The 20,920-nt window shown below is 46.7% G+C and overlaps 1 protein-coding gene and 1 long non-coding RNA gene across 2 annotated transcripts in view; both read left to right on the forward strand.

Annotated features, from left to right (window-relative positions):
* The window catches only part of LOC144294587 (uncharacterized), a 47,421-nt gene extending 29,877 nt beyond the window's left edge, over positions 1-17,544 (forward strand). Inside the window, exon 3 of the long non-coding RNA XR_013361938.1 lies at positions 17,510-17,544. This is a non-coding gene — a long non-coding RNA (uncharacterized LOC144294587). The remainder of the gene's footprint in view (positions 1-17,509) is intronic.
* SERGEF (secretion regulating guanine nucleotide exchange factor) overlaps positions 1-20,920 on the forward strand; it is a 221,308-nt gene that overhangs the window by 181,307 nt on the left and 19,081 nt on the right.

Consider the following 20,920-nt stretch of genomic DNA (forward strand, 5'->3'; position numbering starts at 1 on the left):
TTTTCTTTCTCTTTCTTTTCTTTTTCTTTCTTTCTTTCCCTCCCTCTGTCCCTTCCTTCCTTCCTTCCTTCCTTCTCTGTTACCTAGAGGGTCTGGTTGTTTTCCAGAACCTAGCCTTCTAGGTCTTACGTCCTCAGAAATGTGATCTATTTCCCAGCCACCACTCTATCTTCACAGTTTTTCACATGGAACATGGGAACTGCCATCATCATCTGAGAGTCTCTGGTTTTAGGTTTCCTGCCTGGCCCTGTGAAGGTGCAATCTGTATGACTTGCCTCCTATCCCATGACTCTAGGTTTGGATCCAAAGCCCTGAAACAACCTCCAACAGAGACTGAGCTCCATAATACACCAGGTACCTGGCCTGAGGAAGGCACTGGGGTGAGCTCTAGTCATCTGGGGGCCTGGCCCCACGTCTGTAGACCCCCTACCTCAGAAACTGGGGAGCATTAAGATGCAGATTCTTAGGCTCTATCTTATACCCACTGAATCAGAACCTCTGGGAGCAGGAGGCCAGGACTCTATTTTTGACAAGTGCCCCAAGTGATTCTTATGAACCTAAAGTTTGAGACTCTGCCTTAGATCACTTAATTTTTTTTTCTGGCCTTCAGTTTCCTTGTTTGAAAATGGGGAAATGATATATTTGATTACTATGAAAATAGAAAAGCACTTTGAAAAAATGATAAAAGCTTTATATATGCATATACGTGCATATATAAACATCTGTGTATGTATATAAAACTAATGTGTGTATATATATAATATAATTATATATATAATTACATATAATTAATAATAAGAATAATATATATAATACAATAATGTAATTATGATAATATATAATTATATGATAATATAATATAATAATTATATAATATATATAATTACTATATATATTACTAAGCTGACAATCTTGGGATCAAGAAAGTTTGAGACATTTCTCAAATAAAAATACACTGAAAACTGATAAAAAGGTCTGAGTGTTCACACTTGGAGCATATACATTCACCAAGAGAATGAATATATGAATGAATACCTCCAGGAAACATAAACCCTGTTGCAAGGTCATTAAGCTTTCTCTTTCATATTCTCCACCTCATGTATTCAATCAACATCATTCATATGTGCCTAATATGGGTCAGTGCACTGTGCCAGGCTGAGTATATGGAAATAAATAAGACATGGTCCCTGACCTCAGAGGGTTGGAGATCAATATGGAAATGAGTATTCAATTACAGTTCAAGACCAACTCTGGAGGTAGGGTGGGTGGGGTAGAGAGGTAGTCATTAGTGCTTTGGCAACAAGAGCAGGAACCAGCTGTCAGGGTAGGTGTCACCAAGGAAGTATCACCAAGGAGGTGACTCTGGAGCTGTGTCTTGAACATAAGTGTGATTGTTCCAAGAAGGAAAGCCTCTTTCACAGCCCTTTCCACTGGCTTCCCTTTTCCATTCCATCAGATTCTCTCATCAGTTTCCTCCCCACCTCCCCCATCAAACTAAGCTCAGGGACCTGGTGGTCTTGGCAGCTTCCTCCCTTACCTCCCCAAATCTGCCTTTGGTGGTCAAAGCTTTCAATGCCTCTTTTTGTGTGGAGGGGTGCCATTTACATTGTTACCCCCAGAAGTGTTCATCTGAGGTGCTTTAAGTTCTATTGGAGATTTGCTTGTTTGTAAGTTTGCATTTTACATCAGCCAGCTGATGTATAGTGGGTTATTTTTTTTTCGAGGAAGAAGATTGATGACAAGTGGTTTTTGCCAACCCTTGTTATTTTACTAGATAAATAATCAGTATTTGGCTTACCTGTGAAGAATCAAGTATTAATACATAGTCTGAGTTATAGAATGACCTTCTTTGCATTTTAAGGTAGAACAACACTGGATAAAGAATCAGAACTCAAACTGACATAGCCTGTCACATGCTCTGACCATGTATGTCCTTTCTATTAAAACAGTGATCCACAAACTCTCAGCCTTGGCCTTGGTCAGCACTAATTAGAAATGCAGAACCTCAGGCCCTAGTTGAGATCTGCTGGATCAGAATCTGTATTTTTACAAGATTCCCTGCAATTTATCTGCTCATTAAAGTTTAAAAGAGACTATGAAATTAGTGATTTATCCCCATTGATTAAGACACTGAAGTCTAGAGAAGAACTTACCCAAGATCACATAACAAGTAAGAGCCAGAATTCAAGCCCTGGTCCATCTAATTCCAAGCTTAGTGCTCTGTCTGCTGTGCAGGTGAGCTACTTTGTGTCATATTAAAGACCACTTCTTTAGTGGTTACTAGTCATTTAAGAGGGGGGACAATGACACTTTTTCAGGGTGCAAATATGTCTTTTTGAAAGTTGCAGGGGATAAGGGGAATCTAAGGAGAGCTCACACACTGAGCTTGGACTTTATACCACGCACTTGGACAAGTCTGCATGACAGGTAGCCTTGTCTCCATTTTACAGATGGCAAGAACTCTTCACATTTCCCTGAGGGTATCCAACCTCTAGGGACTCTTAGCAAGTTGAAGATAATATTTAAAGGTCTGATACTGGGACTTCCTGGGTCAGAGGTCAAGGAGTCAGAAATGTTGTGAGCATTTATTTTCATCCTTGAAGATCCCCCTCCTGTGTGAAGCCAGCTTCTTCCTTGACTAGTCAGGTTTGGTGGCTTCCCACTCTTTCCAAAGTCAGGAATTCAGGCTTCGGTCACTTGGAACTCCTCTTGATTTATGAACAACTCTGTCTCATAGAGTAAAAGAGGTTTTCCCAAAGAGGAAAAAATAGCTTTAAAGAAGGCCTTGAAGAATCAAGATGACAAAATGTATTATTTATAAGGGCCTAAAATAAGTGCTGGATCCTCCACTCAAAGTGAGCAGGCGACAGCCAAGCGCTGTTGTGGAGTGGAGCCCAGTCGACTCCAGCTAAATCCACGTGGTAGGGCCGGTCAACCACGGCTCCACTCAGTATTCCAGGGGTCCTTCTTGGGACATGAATGAGACCCAATTACAAATGAATACAACAGATCAGCTAAATGAGGAGGTTCTTGAAGGAAAAGGGGAGAAAGGCAGTGAGAGTCTGGATTGGCAGGAATGAGCACACACTACACACGTACATGCACACCATTTATAAGATCACATTGAGTTCCTGATTTTATAACCCAAGGATGCAGGTATGTACTGGGAGTAAGGAGGCTGAGCAAGACCTAAGTAGATGCAGAATGTTGATCTTGCATCCAGCCCCTGGTTCCAAAATGCAGCATGCAGCTGCTGGTGATGCTGTCCGTGCAGAGTAGGCCCCAGAGCATCCAAGAAACAGCTTATTTGTGCTGTAGCACAGATCTTTTATACACAAGACCTGGCTCATCATTCCTGAAGAACTTAACAATTTCTCTGTTTTCTTTTAAGAGAATGTTTACAAGTGCCTCTCTTACAAAGAGCTTTCCTACTTTGGGAAGCAAACTCAGGGCTAGCAAGTCTATATTTTGGCCAGTGGGGAAGAAACGGAGTCAGTGTCAAGGAGTCTCTGATCAACAGTCAGTTTTATGGAAAACCCATTTCCCTGTCTCTGATCCCGACTCTGCCATAATACCTTTGTTATCTGGGTGCTTTTGATACTGACTTAGACCTGAGGACCATTTCCCAAACTCATTTGTCTATAGAGGGCAAGATTCAGTGGCTGGAGGGAGGTCACTGAAAAACAGAAGGTGATGCCAGGGGACTTCTGAGGATACCCAAGGCAATCATGAGATGATGTGCTGGCTTCAGAGTGATTACGAGTTTGCTTTTACTGACAGAACAGTGGGCTGGGATTTGAACAGAAGCCGTAGCCTTCAGAACCTCTCACCTGTCTCTACTCCTTCTTCTGCTTCATCTTCTTCCTTCCTCTTCTGAATTTCTCTTCTGGGATGTGGTGACTACCCTAAAGGGACTGGAGGGAAATGCTTTCAGTAGCTTTAGATATATCTGGAGCTTGCCTTGTGTTCTCTGTTGGCTGGTGGCCTCCCTCCCAGTCATGGGAGCTAGCTGTGGTCCTTGGGTCCTGATATAGCCTTCTGGTGTAACATCAAGCTGGTATTTCTGCTGATTCTAATATCAAAGGTCTTCCAGTTTCCTCTTACTAGAATGGTTACCACTGGCATACAGGGCACCTATGGAATAGGGTTGGGTTCACCTACATGCCCTGGAGCCTTCTAAAAGACATCTGACCTTCTTATACCCCACACCTCAATTCAGAATAATAAGATTAAAAGAAATCATAGACATTTTAAAATCCAGGTATCTACTCAGTATTTGAGTGTGAAGCAGCATGGTCTAGAAGGACATGGTAGTTTTGAACCATTTGTTTCACATCCCATCTCTGCTACTTTCTAGTTGTATGATCCTGGGCTGGTCACCTGATCTCTCTAAGCAAGAAATGCCTTGAAGAGCCCTACTGGAGAATAAAGATAATGTGAATAAAGTGCCTAACATATATGATGTGCCTGGTAGGAGTGGGTAATATCATTATTCTGAAAACCAGCGTTTCCAAACTTGTGCCTGAAGAATACCTGAGTTCTTTCATGTGTTTTCCATCATATGTGGGTTTTAGAGCACTCACTACTGTGGTTACTTTATTTGTTATTATTACTATTTCTACTATTACAACCTTCACTGTGGTAAAATTCACATAAAAAAAACTTTACATTTTGGGCAGCCCCGGTGGCCCAGCGGTTTAGCACCGCCTTCAGCCCGGGGTGCGATCCTGGAGACCCGGGATCGAGTCCCATGTCAGGCTTCCTGCATGGAGCCTGCTTCTCCCTCTGCCTGTGTCTCTGCCTCTCTCTTTCTCTCTGTGTCTGTCATGAATAAATAAATAAAATCTTTAAAAAAAACTTAACATTTTAATCATTTTCAGTATACAATTCAGTGGCCTTAAGTACATTGACATTGTGGTGCAGCATCACCACCACCCAGCTCCCGAACTTCATCATCTTCCCATACTGAAACTCTACCCATTAAATGATGACTCCCCATTCCTCCCTTTGCCCAGCCTGGTCACTCTCTTTTTCAGTAGCATGCTCCAAAGTCTTCACTGTTGGCGATTGAAAAGGGGTTGTAAAGGTAGGATCCTTGGTAGGATTTCCTTTGAGTTCTCTGAACTCCTGCTGGGGAGCCTCCGAGTTAAAGGTTTTTGCCATTTGCAGCAAACTTTGAGGATTGCAGATGGTTACAAAATAGATGTCAATACAGCTGCTTTGCATGGGATGGATCTGGAAGAGCCTTCCAAGGACTGGTGCATTTCTCCTAAAAATACCCAAGGATGTGGCTTGGCATAGCTTTGGGGAGAAACCAACAGTTTTTAAATTCTTCAATAGCATCTACCTCCTGGTGAAGACTAAATGAAAGAACTCATGTCGTGTGTATGATACAGTGCCTGGCACAGATAAGACCTGTGCATGTAGGCTGTTGTTACTGTTACTGCACTCTGGCAGAGATATTATGTATTATGTTTTGTATTTAATCCCCACAATAGATAGATATCATCTTCATTTTACTTGAGGAAGCTAAGGCTCTGAGCTGTTAACATCCTCAAAATTACCGAGCTTATAAGTGCCAGAGTAGCAGAAGGGGGATTCAAACCCGTACTCCTCCTCTCATTAGATGCCACCTGTTGTAGTATACAAAGAATGGAGCTCTATGGGTGAGTCCTATTGATTTTATTCTTGATATTTCATCTTTTAAAAAAAACTTAACATTTTAATCATTTAATCATTTTCAGTATACAATGGCCTACCTGCCTTTCACTGGACTACCCTGGGTGAGTCCTATTGATTTTATTCTTGATATTTCATCTTTTAAAAAAAACTTAACATTTTAATCATTTAATCATTTTCAGTATACAATGGCCTACCTGGCCTTTCACTGGACTACTCTTCTTGCTACTTCTTCGTAAAGTCAGGCAGCTAATGTCCAAGCTTCAGAGCTTTCTGGATTTACCAGTCCTCAATCTCTGCACCATTTCAAAGTGATCACTCACAGTCTTAATAAGCTCTCTGCTCTAGAAAAAGAAACTGAAACCATGCTGCTTCCAGAAGAATAAAAGACACAAGAGATCACTTTCCCTTTGTTTGGGCACATGGAAAGGCCATCTGCAGGCCAGGAAGAGAGGGTTCAGCAGAAACCACCCCTGAAAGCATGTTGAGTTTGGATTTCTAGCTTCCAGAAATGTGAGAAAATAAATTTCTGTTCTTTAAGCCACCCAATCTGTCGTATTTTGTCATGGCAGCGTGAAGCGACTGATACACTTCTGTATGAGAAGTCTGATATTCAGTCCAGGGCTGGTAGCCGTAGGAAGAGCTGTCTCTCTATTTCACTTTCCTTAGTGCAGGCTTGCTTCTTCAAGGTTTTCTCGTGGTCTAATATAGCTGCTGGAGTTCTAGCTGTCACATCCATATTCCAGCAGGAGGCAAGTAGAGGGAAAGCAGACAAAAAGTGGCTCTATTAAGGTACTTTCCCTGAGGCGGTACCCAGCAGTGTCCACCTACAGCCTGTTGGCCAGAACCTAGTTACATGGCCACACCTAACCATAATGAAAGCTTGAAATTAGGGTTTTCGCTGGGGCACGTGGCTTCCCTCAATGAAATGTGGGGAGAATGGATCTTGAGTAGATAACCACTAGTTTCTCCCTCAAGAAGCACGAGCACTCTGGGGAATAAGGAATCTAGAAATGAGCTTCTCAGTCACAAGAACAGTCCTACTTCTCAGAGCCTGTGAACCGCCCCCAGTATCCTAGCAAGATACAATAGGAGATGGCTCTTGTTGTCTGCAGGGTAGCCCGTGCCCCTACTTGGCTGGAGGAAGCTGTGCAGTTTGCTCTCAGCAGCCCTCCCAACCTTTTCTTCCCCGTTCACCAACACCTTGTCTCAAGCCCCATTCCCTGAATATGCCTGCACTCACCTGCCTTCCAGTTCCCTCTACCTGAACTATGCCCTCTGCCCTTTGGCACCCTAATATCTTATCCATCCATTCAGGCCCACCCAAACGCTTCCTCCCAGAAGCACCTGAGGTGATGTAGAATGTTCCCTTTCCTATATTCCTGTGCACTTTGCCTACATGTGTATCCTAATATTCATCATGAGCTGCTTGCAGTTAAGAATTATGTAGAATATTGTCTCTACTTTTGTATGTTTGAAAGTTTGTGTAATAGGCTGTTCACATGTGCCTACCCCAAAGGCAGGGATGGCATCATTTCGTTGCCATACCACCAGGGTTTTACAAGTATTTATTTGGCACCTACTAAGCGTCAGGCATTCTTCTTGACCCTAGGATATAGCAATGAGCAAAACTATCCCTGACCTCATAATGCCTGCTAACCTGGAGACATGGGGAGCAGCAGATGTTAGGCAGCAAATTTATAATAAATACATGAAACATTAATAAATGTGTAATTGCAAATTGTGAGAAATACTGTTAAGGAAAAAGCAGGATGCAAAATCAGAGAGGAGTGGTATGTATTTTAGGTGGTATGTCCCATAGACCAGAATTTAAATCCCTACTCTCCCATATGGAATAATTCCACACAATTAATGTAGATACTCTTCTGTTAAGGAGCTGGAACTTAACTTCCCATTCGCTGAGCATGGGCTTTACTTAGTGACTTGCTTCCAAAGAGTAGAGCCTGGAAGTGCAGGGGACAGGTAGGGGGTTGGAGGGTGGTGGAAGGAAGCAGAACTTTACAGTGAAGAAACCCAGCAAACGTTACCGAGGCCAGATGATCAAGGTTAACAGCATCAGTGATAAACTGTGTGGATATTATGTACCTTGGATATGACACAAGGAGAAGGGCACTTCACCTCTGTGAATCCAGCCTAACCAGGAATAAAACGTCAGAAAAAACAAAACAGAACAAAACAAAAAACAACTGGATGTAGGAGCATCCTACAAAATACCTGGCTAGTACTTCTAACACCATCAAGGCCAGGAAGCACAGGGAAAGTTGGAAGAACTCTAAGGGACCTGAGGAGCCTAAGGAGACACGACAACTAAACCTTATGTGCTGTCCCAGATGGCATCCTGGAGCAGAAGGACGGGTGGGGGAAAACTCAAGAAATCTAAACGGAGTGTAGCATTTAGTGAACAATAGTGGTCCCTTCGTTGTGACAGATCCGCCACAGTAATGTGTTAGTAAGAAGGACCCCCCGCCCCCGTTTGGGGAGAGGCATTTGGGAGCTGTACTATCTTTTCAACTCCTCTGTAAAGCTAACGCTGTTCTACAGTTAAAACTTGATGAAGCTACGTCCCTGCCCTCCTGCTCCCTGACCATAGGAGTTGGGCGAGTGACTTCACCCCTCTGGGCTCAGTCCAGCAGCAGAATGGGGGTGACTGCACCTTCACTGCAGGATTGAGAAGAGGCTTCAGTGCAACAGCGTGTGGCAGCTTTGGCGACAGTGTGCTCAGCGTGCAGGTTCCCCTCCTGCTCCTTCGGCTGCTGGCAGAGGGGCTCTCCAGAGGCTTTCCAGGGGCTGCTGCCCCTGCCGCGCCTTGGTATCAGACTTCCGTGCAGAAAACTTCTCCCTCACCTTTCCTGACAGCTTGCTCGGAGGGACTAAGACTGCATTTTTATTTTCATATTTCACTTGATTTTTTTTTCCCCCTTGAATTTGGTGTTTCTCTTCAGGAATCAGCATATGATTCAAACTGCCAGTTCTAAATTTAGTACTGCCTGCGATACGGAGAATGCATTTAGTGCTGCCTGGGATATGTATTTGGAAATAATGGTTTTATTTATCCACATCCAGTAATTCTGACTGCCTGCTGGGTTCTTTCAGGAAAGAGTTTGTCATCTCCTTTCCTCCTAATGATGAAATGTTGCCTGGTCAGGTCCCAGAGGCCTAGGCCGAGCCAGAGGCTGGTGACTCGAGTCTCTGTTTAATTAAACAATATCATCCCCAGGATTCTGCAGTCATGGGTTCTCTCCAAGGCTTCTGCTTAGAAGGAATTTGGAAGCAAGGTCTAGAAAGGACTTAAGGGCTCTTTGGAGCCTGGAGGCTTATTTCTGGGTACCAGCATGATAAGATTTGCCTCCTTTTCAGAGAATTGCCCCTTCAGGGCTGGACTGTATGAAAGGAGGAGGCAGTCGCATGGGTATGGAGCACGGTACCGGGCTTCGGATGCTGAGGCTGTAGAGGCAAATCACATACAGCCCCTGCCCCCTGAGAGCTAGAGTTCATTCAGTGATTCAAACAAATGTATTGAGTCTCTACCAGGTAGAGACACCATGCCAATCAGTAGGGTTACAGTAGTGACTGTCACCAAAGTTTCAGTCCCCAGAAGCTGGAGTTCTTATACATGTGGTTTGTGTGGCTCCGACATAAAGCGGGAGATAAGGGGTGATGTGTAATAAGTTAGGGAGAGGCAGTGTGTGTTCATTTCCTAGGATGCAGTAATAAAGTACCACAATCCAAGGGGCTTACAACAGAAATACATTCTCACAGTTCTGTCTGAAAAGGCGTCAGCAGGGCCATGCTCCCTCTGGAGGCTCTAGGAGAGAATCCATCCTTGCTCCTCTGTCTTTGGGCGGCCACAGGTATTCACCCATTGACTTGTGGCTGCAGGACTCCATTGTCTGCTTCTGTCTTCCCACTGCCTTCTCCTGTGTGTCTGTGTCTCCCATCTTACAAGGACCCTTGTCATTGGATTTAGGGCCCACCTGGATAATCCCAGATGATCTCATCTCAAGGCTCTTAGCTTAGTTACACAGTTCTATCTGCCAAGACTCTAGAGGAGAGAGCATCCTTCCTTCTACCAGCTTCTGATAGCTGCTACCTTTCCTTGACTTGTGGCCACATCACCCTACTCTTTGCCTCCAAGGTCACATTGCCTCCTCGTCTTTTCTCTGTGTCAGGAGTCCCTCTGCCTTTCTCTTAAGAGGACATTTGTGATGGTGCCGAGGTTCATGCAGATAATCCAGGACAATTTTTTCATCTCAAGATCCTTAACTAATTCACATCTGTAAAGACCCTGTTTGGAAAAAGGTTCACAGGTTCTAGGGGGTTAAGATACGAATATATCTTTTGGAGGGCTACTGTGTCACCTCCTACACAGTGCAAAAGTATATAGCCTTTGAATGTTCACCCATTGAGGTTGGTTGAATTCCCCTTTTCCACTCGAGGACATTAAGGTTCAGAGAAATTAAGTGCTTTACCCAAAGACATTCAAAACGGAAGTAGCAGAATGAGGGATGAGACCAGGAGTTGTCTGCCTTTGAAGCCCATTCTTTTCCTCCTGTGGCTCCTGACCAGCTAGATTTTGAGGCATCTGTCCTTTGGTTTAAGACACAAGTGGCCATGGGAAACCACACTTGGCTTTACCAGCATTAAGATCTGGTGGGAGCTAGTCCGAGGCCCCTGGTAGCTGAGAGCAGGCTGCGGTGGAGATGGACGGGAAGTTTGGGGGAGGGCTGGGGTGGGGGCTGAGGGCTGCAGGCTGCTAATGAAGGAAGGGGGTCTAGAACCAGGTGTGGGGCCAGGGTACCTTCTAAATAAGGGAAATAGTCCCTAGAGGAGAGGTGGGCAATGCTTTGCCATCTCCGAGTTTTGTACCATGCCTTCTCCGGTTCTTTGATGCGTGAGGGACTTCTGTGCTCGCCTGCAGCTGAGAATCTGTAGGGAAGGGCTCTGTGGTTTGGGTTGGCCATGCCCCCAGCATTCCCTGAGACCTCTCTGAGTGAGGCCCTGGGAACTCTGAGATGAATACCTTGTGGTCCTTTCACTGGTGGCAGAGTGACAAAGGAGAAAAACATGGAGAGTCAAATCCCGCTCTGCCTCTCTCACTGTGTGACCTCGGTCGGACGAGATATACTTTACCTTTCCAAGCCTGTGTTTCCTTATCTGGAAAAAAATAAAGAATTTTTTTGTTTTTGAGATTTAAAGGGGATAAAAATGAGAAGTGTACTGGCACAGCCCAGAATATAGTAGAGTCCATAAATGTTACTTCCATTGCATCAAAAAAGCTCACTTCTGGGCCAGAGCAGTGGTTCACAAACTGTAAGCTCTGGCACTTAGAATCTAGAGAATAGAATAACATCCCCAAATAGCTATATATACCTATAAGCAGCATTGTTTCATATATATAATATATATATATTATATATATTATATATATAATAAAATATATATATATATTTGTGTGGTATTGTGCTGTTTTTTTTATTGTGTTTTCAATGGAGAAATCATCTGTTTACAAAATAGCTCTTGAAAAATACAAGTACAGATACTATAAAACAAAGCAAACTCCAGTCATGAGACACTACATACATCATGCGAAAGGGATCATCATATATATATATATAGAGAGAGAGAGAGAGAGACAGAAAGAGAGAGAGATGCTATCATATTGACTCAGATACAGTTACATTTAAAAGCTTTACTGAATTCATAGTAACTTTTTATTATTACATGTTGCTTTGATCAGTGTGCATGGAAAGGTTCTGAAGTTCTCTGATATGGAAAAGGAGTCTTCATACTCAAATATGTTGGCCAGCACTGCAGTAGCATGGGAGACAGAGGTATAAACTGACCAATCAGATGGCGCATGAGCATTGCTCTTACAGAGCGAAGTCTGGGTTCTACAGAAGCACAGAGGAAAGCTAGACAAGCTGCCTGGAGAGATCTGGGGAGGAAGAGGGGATATTTAGGCTAGGCCTTCGAAGATGAGTCGGAGTTTGCCTCATTTGGGGAGCAAGCTCTGTAGGCAGGGAGAAGAGCAGGTTAAAAGGCACAAAGTCCAGGTGCTGAGGACTGAGGTTTGGGGGAGAGAAGGGGAAAGGCCAGACAAGGAGGTGGGAGCTGGGTCAGGGCCAGGCCTGAACGCTGTGCTAGGGGAAGATCACCATAGGCAGGGGAACCACAGGAGGGTTTGCACAGTGTTAGATTGGCCTTCTAGAAAGATCACTGCCCTGATGGGAAGTGGAGCTCAGGATGCCTGTGAGTAGGAGGGATGTTGGGGAGAAGGCGCGGAGCTCACAGCAGAGTGGGAAAGCACAACGTTTCAGAGCGTGCAGCCTGGGCCTAAATCTTCGCCCTGCCCCCTGTCAGCTGAGTGATCCAAGTACTTGTCTCCCTGTCCCTCAGTCTCCTTTCCGTACGGTGGACATAATGTGTCTGCCTCAGAGGACTCTTGGGAGGATTAAATGAGCAAATGCACTTCATGGGATAGTCGGTCTTAAAAAGGAAGGCCACTCAGACGCACGCCACAACATGGATGTACCTCGAGGGCATCATGCTCAGCGACAGAAGCCAGTCACCAAGGGCAAACGCTGTGTGACTCCACTCACAGCAGCTACTGAGAGTAGTCACACTCAGAGAGATAGAAAGTAGAAGAGCAGGTGGCAGGGGCTCAGGAGGGGGAGAAATAGGAAGCTACTATCTCACGGAATAGAGTGAACGGAATGAATAGAGTTTCATTATGTGAAGACGCAAAGATGCGGTGACAGTTGCACACAGTGTGAGTGTAGCTCACACCACTGAGCTGTGTGCACCTAAACATGGTTAAAAGCACAAACTTTATGTCAGGTATGTCTTAGTACAATTTTTTTAAAAAGAAAAGTTAAAAATGCATTTCAAATGATGTTAGTATTATTGTGCTAGGTAAGTGATGATGAGGGTCGGCAAAAATGAGGATGGAGAAGAGGAAATATCATCTCCATCTTTTCAGGCAGATCCCACAGGGCTGGGTGACCCGGAGCTATGGGTATAAAGCTGAAGCACAGCAGCTACCAGGACTCCACAGAGCCAGGGCCAGGCCACACACCTCCATCAGAGCCTCTCTGAGGACCCATGAATTTCTGCGGCTTGTCCTGCAGGGGCAGAGGGCCAGAGCCAGCTGGTGCTGAGTCACCCCCTGGGCCTGGTGCTGCCAAAGGCCCATCCCTGTACCCATCTCCCAGACGACAGCAGCTGCCACGTCCCAGGCTTGGGTGCTCAGGGCTCTGCGAAGGAATAGCCTCTGTCCCCCAGAATCATACCACAGCATTCTTACCACGATGGCCTTCCTCCCTCCCGTGGGATCTGAAAGCCTAGGGAACGATCCCACCAGAAACCTGAGAGAAGAGGCTGAAGGGCGCCTCCCATTGATCATTCGAGTTCAAGCATGGCATTTCCATTCCTATGTTTTATGGAAACCTCACAGAAACCAAGATGGGGAGGTTTGTGCCACCTCAGCCCAGCCCCGTAGGAGAGGGCCAAGCTGACAGCGAAAGGCCTGAGGTGTCCCCACAGTGGAATTGGGGAGCCTTTTGGGCCTTTTTAGAAGAGGCAGTTGGTGTGGCCGTGAAGCTTCCAGGCTTCAGCCATGCCACTAACTGCTTATGTGACAGTGAACAAACTAACCTTTCTGAGTTTCAGTTTCCTTGATGGGAAAGGGGAGATAGCTATCTCATGGGATTTCTGTGAAATATAATTGAGATACCTACATAGAGCATGGTACATTATAAGTGCTTAATAAACATGTTTTCTTTCTGTGCTGTAAAATTTCATACTTTTTTTTTCTCATAACCACCCTGAAAGGAAGAATTTCTTTGTTTGCTTTTTTTTTTGTTGTTTTATAGGTAAGGAAATTAGAACTCTTAGAGATTAAGAAACTTGGCCTAAATCCCCACAGGTAGTGGATGGTAGCTCTGGATCCCTCTAAGCCTTTGTCCTTCCACTGGGAGGCTGTGCTTCCTGTGTCTCACTGAGTCCTGGACACAGATTTCACACATGAGACCACTTCTAGAGCAGTACTTGGGTAGAGTGGACACCCAGAAAGCTATAACCATACAGTGTTCAGATACAATAATGGGAAAGTGTGTGCCTGGTCACAGGAGTATGGCTCTCCTAGGCCTTCTTTCCATCTAAAAGAAGGAGAAAAATAAATACACACACACACACACCCCTAATTTGCTTCTACCTGGAGTACTGGCTGATGGTGATCATAAGCTGTAGCAGCTACTATAAACATGCAGGTAACTCTTTTTTGGCGGGGAGGAAGAGGTGCACAGCAACACCAGCAGCAGGAGAGAGGGACCCCTGGTCTTTCAGTAGACACAGAAGACAATGCACCTGTCCTGACAGGCTTCTTGAGGAAAAGGAGTACTTTTCCTGGTCCTTGAAGGACCACCTTTTGGTGTATAATGGGTAAGGCCATTTCTCTATTTGAGATTTCATCTGAGTGATGATATCATTTTCTTGTCACCACATTCCAGGCCATTATCGGAGGAGGAAGTAGAACCCCCACCCAGACCCGAGCTCAGAAATGAAAGGATTGGCCTAGGCAGAAGGCAGGGTTGATGTTGGATCTCCTGACTTGGATAACAAGTGCAGCAAAGCTCTGTAGGACAGATTTCCCAACCAGGGAATGAAGACCATGAGGCGCCGACGGTGCATAGCCAGGCATAGGCTGCTGGCAGGCGCCAGTCTTTGGACCACCCAGTCACCTCCCCCTTCAGCCAGTGTGTCAAGCATTGTCATATCTCACATGTGCCTTAACATGTCAGGAAGTACTGCTCTGGGAGGCTGTGCCTTTGAGAGAATAAGCAAGATAGTGACCAAGGGGATACTGCTGCTGGAAATTCAAAGGACAGGAAGCAAAAGCTGCTGCAGATGTATGTCCCAGCCCCTTGGAGAGAGACAGGAGATGTTAGAGTCAGAAACCTCATCTTGGCAGCCCTGCCTGCCTGCCTGGAGATATGTTTTGGATACTGGGATTCTTTCTTTTTAGTGCCCTAGCATTTAGTAAACTTCCATGTGCAAATCCTGCCCTACCTCTGCTGCATTAATGGGAAAGAGGTTCCTCCATCCTTGGGCTAAGGTTGTTCAGAGGAAGAATTCTCCTGCTTCCCGGAGACCGTGGTGAGAGGCCAAGGCAGCCTGAGGAAGCAGAAGAAAGGCTGCTTGAGAACACAGTCTACCTGCTTCCCACCAGGAGCCAAATGGAAATAGTCTCCAGCCTGGACTTGCCTTCGGGAGGAAGTCCACTCGCGGATTAACAAAAATCCGTGTCTTCCCCAACACTCAGAGCTCAGGCTGAGAAGCCGTAAGACACTCAGGTATTTGTGCAGATCCAAATCCCAAATCAGATACAGATCCCAGGGAAGAATGGAGATCCTAAAAACCATGTTTTGCAAAAGCAGGTTGTCTTGCTTGAATGAGCAAACCTATTCATACCCCCAGTCCTTGTTGGCACTAACTGCATCCCCGTGGAGAAGGAGAGCTCAGCAATCAGCAAGACTGTTGGCGAGGAATTCCTGTCCCAGCATTCTTCAGAGAAATTCTACTTCCTCAAACCCTGTGAGAAATTGGTAAAGCATAAGCTTTGGGGTCTCCGTTACCAAGTGACTCAACTCTCTGAACCTCAGTTCCTTATCTGTAGGCAAACATCAAAATAGCAAAACCTACCTCTCAGGTCTTTTGGAGGATTACATGAAGTAAGCTAGATGAAAACACCCGGTCTCATGTGTCGTCATGTATTAGTTAAGGTTCTCCAAAAAAACCCCAGAACCAACAGGATCTATCGGTCGACCGATCTATCTAGATTTATTTTAAAGAATTGTCTCATATGGTCGTGGGGGCTGCCAAGTCTGAAATCCTTGGGATAAGCCAGCAGGCTGGAGATTAAGTGAGAGTTGATGTTGCAGTGCTGAATCCAAAGGCTAGAAACTCAGGCAGGATTTCTCTGTTGCAACCTTGAGGCAAGATTCCTTCTTCAGTTAACAGCCTTTGCTCTTAAGGCCTTCAGCTGATTGGATGAGGCCCACCACAATTGATTGTAAATGTTAATCACATCTCAAAAAAAAAAAAAAAAAAAACCTTTACAGCAACATCTAGCATCTAGACTGGTGTCCAGAAACAACTGGTCGCCAAAAGCTGGCCAGGGTGGCACAGAGTTAACTATTAGACCACAAAAAGGCTAGGGTTCTCAACAGACATTCCCTTGCCTCTCTTTCTTCTTTTCAAAGTCACTGCTGAGGTCTGAAGAGGCTTCACTCAGTGACATCTCTGGTGTGTGGGCCTGGAAACTATTAGAATCTGGGCAGTGAGACCTGTGTGTCCCTCCTGTCGCTCTGAGATCTGTTTCTGCTGACTTCACACCCTAGGGAATCAGTGTCCCTACTCCTGAGTCAAGCCCTGGAGGAGGCTTTGTGGTTTTCCGTTGAAGTCTGCATTCGGAGCCATACCAGTTTGCCTCTGTGTTCTGTCCAGGTTGTTTCTGATCCGCTTCTCCAGTACCTGCAGTGTGGCGTTCATTATTTTTGTTTCTGGGGTTGGATCAGAAGACCGGGGCAAGACGGTTTGACCCGCCTGGGCAGCCTTTCTGGCGCAGGGCTAGCTAGCAGTGACTAGGAGACTGCAAGGAAACACTTGGTGGGCGAGTAAGAGTTAACTCCCTGCCTAGAATGTTTCAGGTGGCATCATGCCTGGAAGGAGAGAGCTGGACTCCGTTCCATCACAGAGATTTATACTCCGCAGGTGATCCAAAGTGCTTCTCCGTTTAATGGAATGTGGAATTGCTTTTGCCAAAGAATCCCTGGATGGGTCCTCTATGGCAGCATAAGGTTAGGGAAAAGGCGCTGGACCCGGACTTAGACCTGGACCCGGCTTTGCCCCTACCTCCCCTTGTGATTGTGGACAAGTCACTTCCTGAATTTAGGCCTCAGCTTCCACTTTCACAAAATTCTGGAAACAACACTCCATTTCTACCTTAGCTTTGCACAGGTACCACCTTACAGCTTTTATTTTATTTAAGATTTTATTTGTTTTAGAGAGTGTGTGTGAGAGCAGGGACAGAGGGAGAGGGAGAAAATTTTAAGCAGACTGCACTGACTGTGGGGTCTGATGTGGGGCTCAACCTCAGGACCCTGAGATCATGACCTGAGCCTAAACCAAGAGTCGGACACTTAAAGCCACTGAGCCACCCAGGTGCCCCTACCTTGTAGCTTTTAGTGCACCTCCACAATTAGTCATCTCTGTTCCTCATACCACCCTTATGAGGTGGGCAGGATATAGGTATGGAAATGGACTGTTCCCATCCTCCAGACAAGGTCCAAAGAGATTAAATGACTTGCCTAAGCCCACACAGACGGGAGATGATCTAGGAGAATTGAACCCAGCTTGTTTGGGGGCATCCTTCTGAATATGACCACGTCTGTAGAACTGTAAAGAAGGGCGCACACGGAGCAGCCAGCCAGTGAGGGGGACCCAGTGGGAAGGGCAGCAGCCCCAGAGCGGGGTGATACTGCTCCCAAAGCACCCAAGGGTTTGGAGGCACAAGCTAGTCTCCGCGGACTCCCATAGACTGAAGGAGGGTTAGTCTCCTGCTACTCAAATTAAAATGTTTTCTTGTGCTATTGATTCAATTCCGAAAACATTTATTGAAGCTTTATCACAGACCAGGCGCTCTACTGGGAGGGGGGCGCAGAGTAAGTAAGCAGAAGTATAATGCAAAGTCGACCGTCGACTTCTGCAAGCAGAAGTATAATGAAAAGTTTTATATTTGAAATGCAAACAGAGGGCTTTGGATCCGCACTGGAAGGTGTGTGCGATTGAGTCATCCCGGGGAGATGAAGGCAAATACAGCTGAGCCCTGAAGGATGAAGCTGGATTTGGCCATCAGGAGACAGAAGGAGGAAAGGGGTCGCTGCCCTGCCCTTCCTTGGTCGGTGGCGCCCGCTGCAGCCACCCCTGCGGCCGTGCGACGGGAAGCCAGCTGCCACAGCCTGCTCGCCCTAGGACCTGGCCAGCCCCAGCCTGGCCCCTGAGGAGCCTCTGCCCTTGCTCAGGTTTGATGCAGTGCCTGAAGCAGACAGTGCAGAGCAAGAGGGATGGTGCAGCTCTCGGCAGAGTGCACAGTGGGAGGGGAGGCAGGGCCCCCCCCCCCGGCAGGAGGATGGGCGGCTGGGAAGGAGGTGCCTTTTTTAGTGATTGGGCCTACCCCTTCCAAGGGCCTGGGAGGCTGAGCTGTTGCTGTGCATGTGTGATGTTAGACTCAGAGTGTTTTGTGTCTTTATTTTAAAACTGGCTTCTCAGTCTCCTGTGCAATTTTCTGTCATCTCGTTGCCATGGAGAAGTCGGCTGGGGCTGGAAGCTCCTGTCCCTCTCTGTGTCAGCATTTTGGGACCTGCCAGTTGCCTCCCGCCCTCTACAGATGGAGGGGGGTGCAGGACCCCACTTGGGGGTTGGACCCTCTCTCTGCCGGGAGTGGTGCTGCATCTCGATTCCCCTTGGGGTAGGAGTTTCATTCATCTGCGTCCTGACTCAGCAGCTCTGTAGTGACTGTCCCTGCGGGCCAGGCCCAAAGGTGACTGTGGCCGGGGGCACACACATATTCAGGCACCACTCTGCCAACCAGTTCTTTCGCATCATCCCTTTCTTGTCCTGACCCTCAACCTCATTCTTCTGTAGAATTAAAGGGCTGTGTTTGCTTCTCCTCCAACCTTTATAACTGCTCATTTAGAATCTCCCTGGAAGTTTCTTATGAGTCTCTGTGCTTCTGGATCCCATTTCCTCTCCGTGCCTCCAGCACCTGGCTCAGGATCTCCGGCAAAAGAAGGGCTCCCCCAGGAAGTATCTGTCCAATGGAATCCTTTCTCAGACTCTCAGGGTGTCTGTCTGTCTTGCCTTTCTTCCTCTCTTCCGAGCCCAGAGGCAGCGTGGGTGGCAGCCTGAGCCAGTGGGAAAGGATGGACTTTGGAACCAGAGAAGTCTGCACTTGAGTTTTGGCACCACCTTTTTCTAGCTGTATGATTTCAAGCAAGTGGCTTTTTCACTTGGAGCCGTAGGCAAACCTAATACTTTCCTTTAAACCTGCATCGCCTGTCAATCGGTAATTGAGTTTGGACATTTTAAAAAATGGCATAGGAAGTTCTGGTGGCCCTTTACCCCTACCGGATGCTCTCCTTGCACACCCATGGGAGACCCAGTGAGTAAAGGGTCCCTGCAGGAGGCCTCAGAGCTGTGTTCTGGCTGTGACCCTGAGGTATGACTTGACTGTTCAAATCTCTTTCCTTCCCAAGGCCTGTTTTCCTATTTGAAAAATTAGGGCATTAGATTACATGATCTTGAAGAGTTCTTTTCACCCTAAAAACCTGAAGATTCAACTTTAAAAGAAAAACCTTGCCACAGCTGGTATGACCATCAGTACCAGTGCCCCTCGGGTGCAGGCTGGCCTCAGCATGACCCCTTCAGCCAGCCTCTCCAGCTACTCTCCCAGGAAGCCCTGGCGTTGGATGCGGAAATCTCTTTTGGATATAAAAGCCCTCTTGAATGCATCATCTCTATCCCACCCCAATCTAGAGGCTAGGCTTGGCTTGCGTCCCAGAACAGTGGAGAACTGCTGAAAGGAGGGGTTTTTTTCCTTCTTCCCCAGTGTTGCTTTTTCCTCAGGACCTGTTGCCTTTCTGAGGCTCTAGCTAGTGAGGATTGTATTTCCTGAGCTACCTGCAAGCCAGGGCTCTGTGCCAGAGGAGTAGAGACACAGGAGGCATCCCTCCACACCCCACCCCGCCCCCGCAGTGTTATGCACAGGCGAAACAAAGCAGAGCCTTCCAGTTCCTGAGAGGCTTGTCCAGCGAGTTTACGTGGTCCTGGCCCCTCTGCCTTGGGCAGACTCTTCCCTTGCAGTGCCCAGTGTCCTTTTCCATAGCATTGAGAGGGTTGGGCCAGGGATCTCAAAGTTCCCTTCCTGCTCTGGCACTTCTGTTCTAAGTGCTATAGCTCAGTGAAGGGGCACTTGTAGGCCTTCTAGTAGAGGGACTTGAGCCAAGCCTTGAAGGCCAGACAAGGATCTGGACTGGCCCAGAAGAAATGGATGAGGGCCTTCCTGACTAGAAGAAATGGAAGGAACATGTATGAGCACGGTCAGAGGCTATAGAGCACAGGTGCGGGTGGGAAGCCCTCCAATCAAAACAGAGGGTTCATGCAGGTCATGAGGAGCAAGAGCGATCTTGGACGAGCTAGCTCTTGCCATCCCTCTGAGGGCCGTCATTCCCAGGGGCACAGGGTAGCAGTGGTACCTAAGGAGAGAGAAGCAAACAAGGTGGGATACCTCCCTATCTGAGGGCCCCAGTCTGATGCTTCTCATGACAGAATGGCCTGCACCCAGAAGGCACAAGGGTCAGAGCTAGGAGAGGACACCCCCTCCAGGTCCTTTCCTTCTCACTTCAGCCAGCAGGTTCTTGGTTGGTAGGATCAGGGCAGAGTGTGGAAGAGTAAGTCTTGGGATCCCTGGGTGGCGCAGCGGTTTGGCGCCTGCTTTTGGCCCAGGGCGCGATCCTGGAGACCAGGTATCGAATCCCACGTCGGGCTCCCAGTGCATAGAGCCTGCTTCTCCCTCTGCCTATGTCTCTGCCTCTCTCTCTCTGTGACTATCATAAATAAATAAAAATTAAAAAAAAAAAAAAAAAAAGAAGAGTAAGTCTTCCCAGGATAGCTGCCCTTCTGCATGGTTTGTTCCTACCCATATGTTTTCTTGAAGTCCAGGGGACAAGAGGGGTATTGTGACTATGTCCTTGGGACTGGATTCTAGATCCATCTACGAGGCTTATGAATCAGAGTCTCACATCCTAGACCTAGCCGTGACGTCCATCCCCCCAGTCCTCTGGCTGAGGCTGACTCCCGTCACCCCTCTGTACCCGCAGCTTCACAGATGCCAGGTCCTCTCAGTGCTGCATCCTTGCTTTCTCTCCTGCCATCTGCCTTCTGCATCCCACCGCTTCTGAGACTGTGGGGTTCACTCATCCTCTTTCTCGTGGACTTTACCTCTTTCTCCGAGCAGATCTTCCTGTAGCCCCTCCTCCACATTCAGCCAAAGTGCTCCCTAAATGTAATCCGCCGTGACGACAACAACAATGATGATGACTGTTATTATCCAGATTTTGCTTCTGAAGCACAGCTCTAATTCTGCTCCTCCCTTGCTCAAGTC

This window comes from Canis aureus, chromosome 23 (genome assembly GCF_053574225.1).
Source record: "Canis aureus isolate CA01 chromosome 23, VMU_Caureus_v.1.0, whole genome shotgun sequence".
In the NCBI taxonomy this organism is placed as follows: domain Eukaryota; kingdom Metazoa; phylum Chordata; class Mammalia; order Carnivora; family Canidae; genus Canis; species Canis aureus.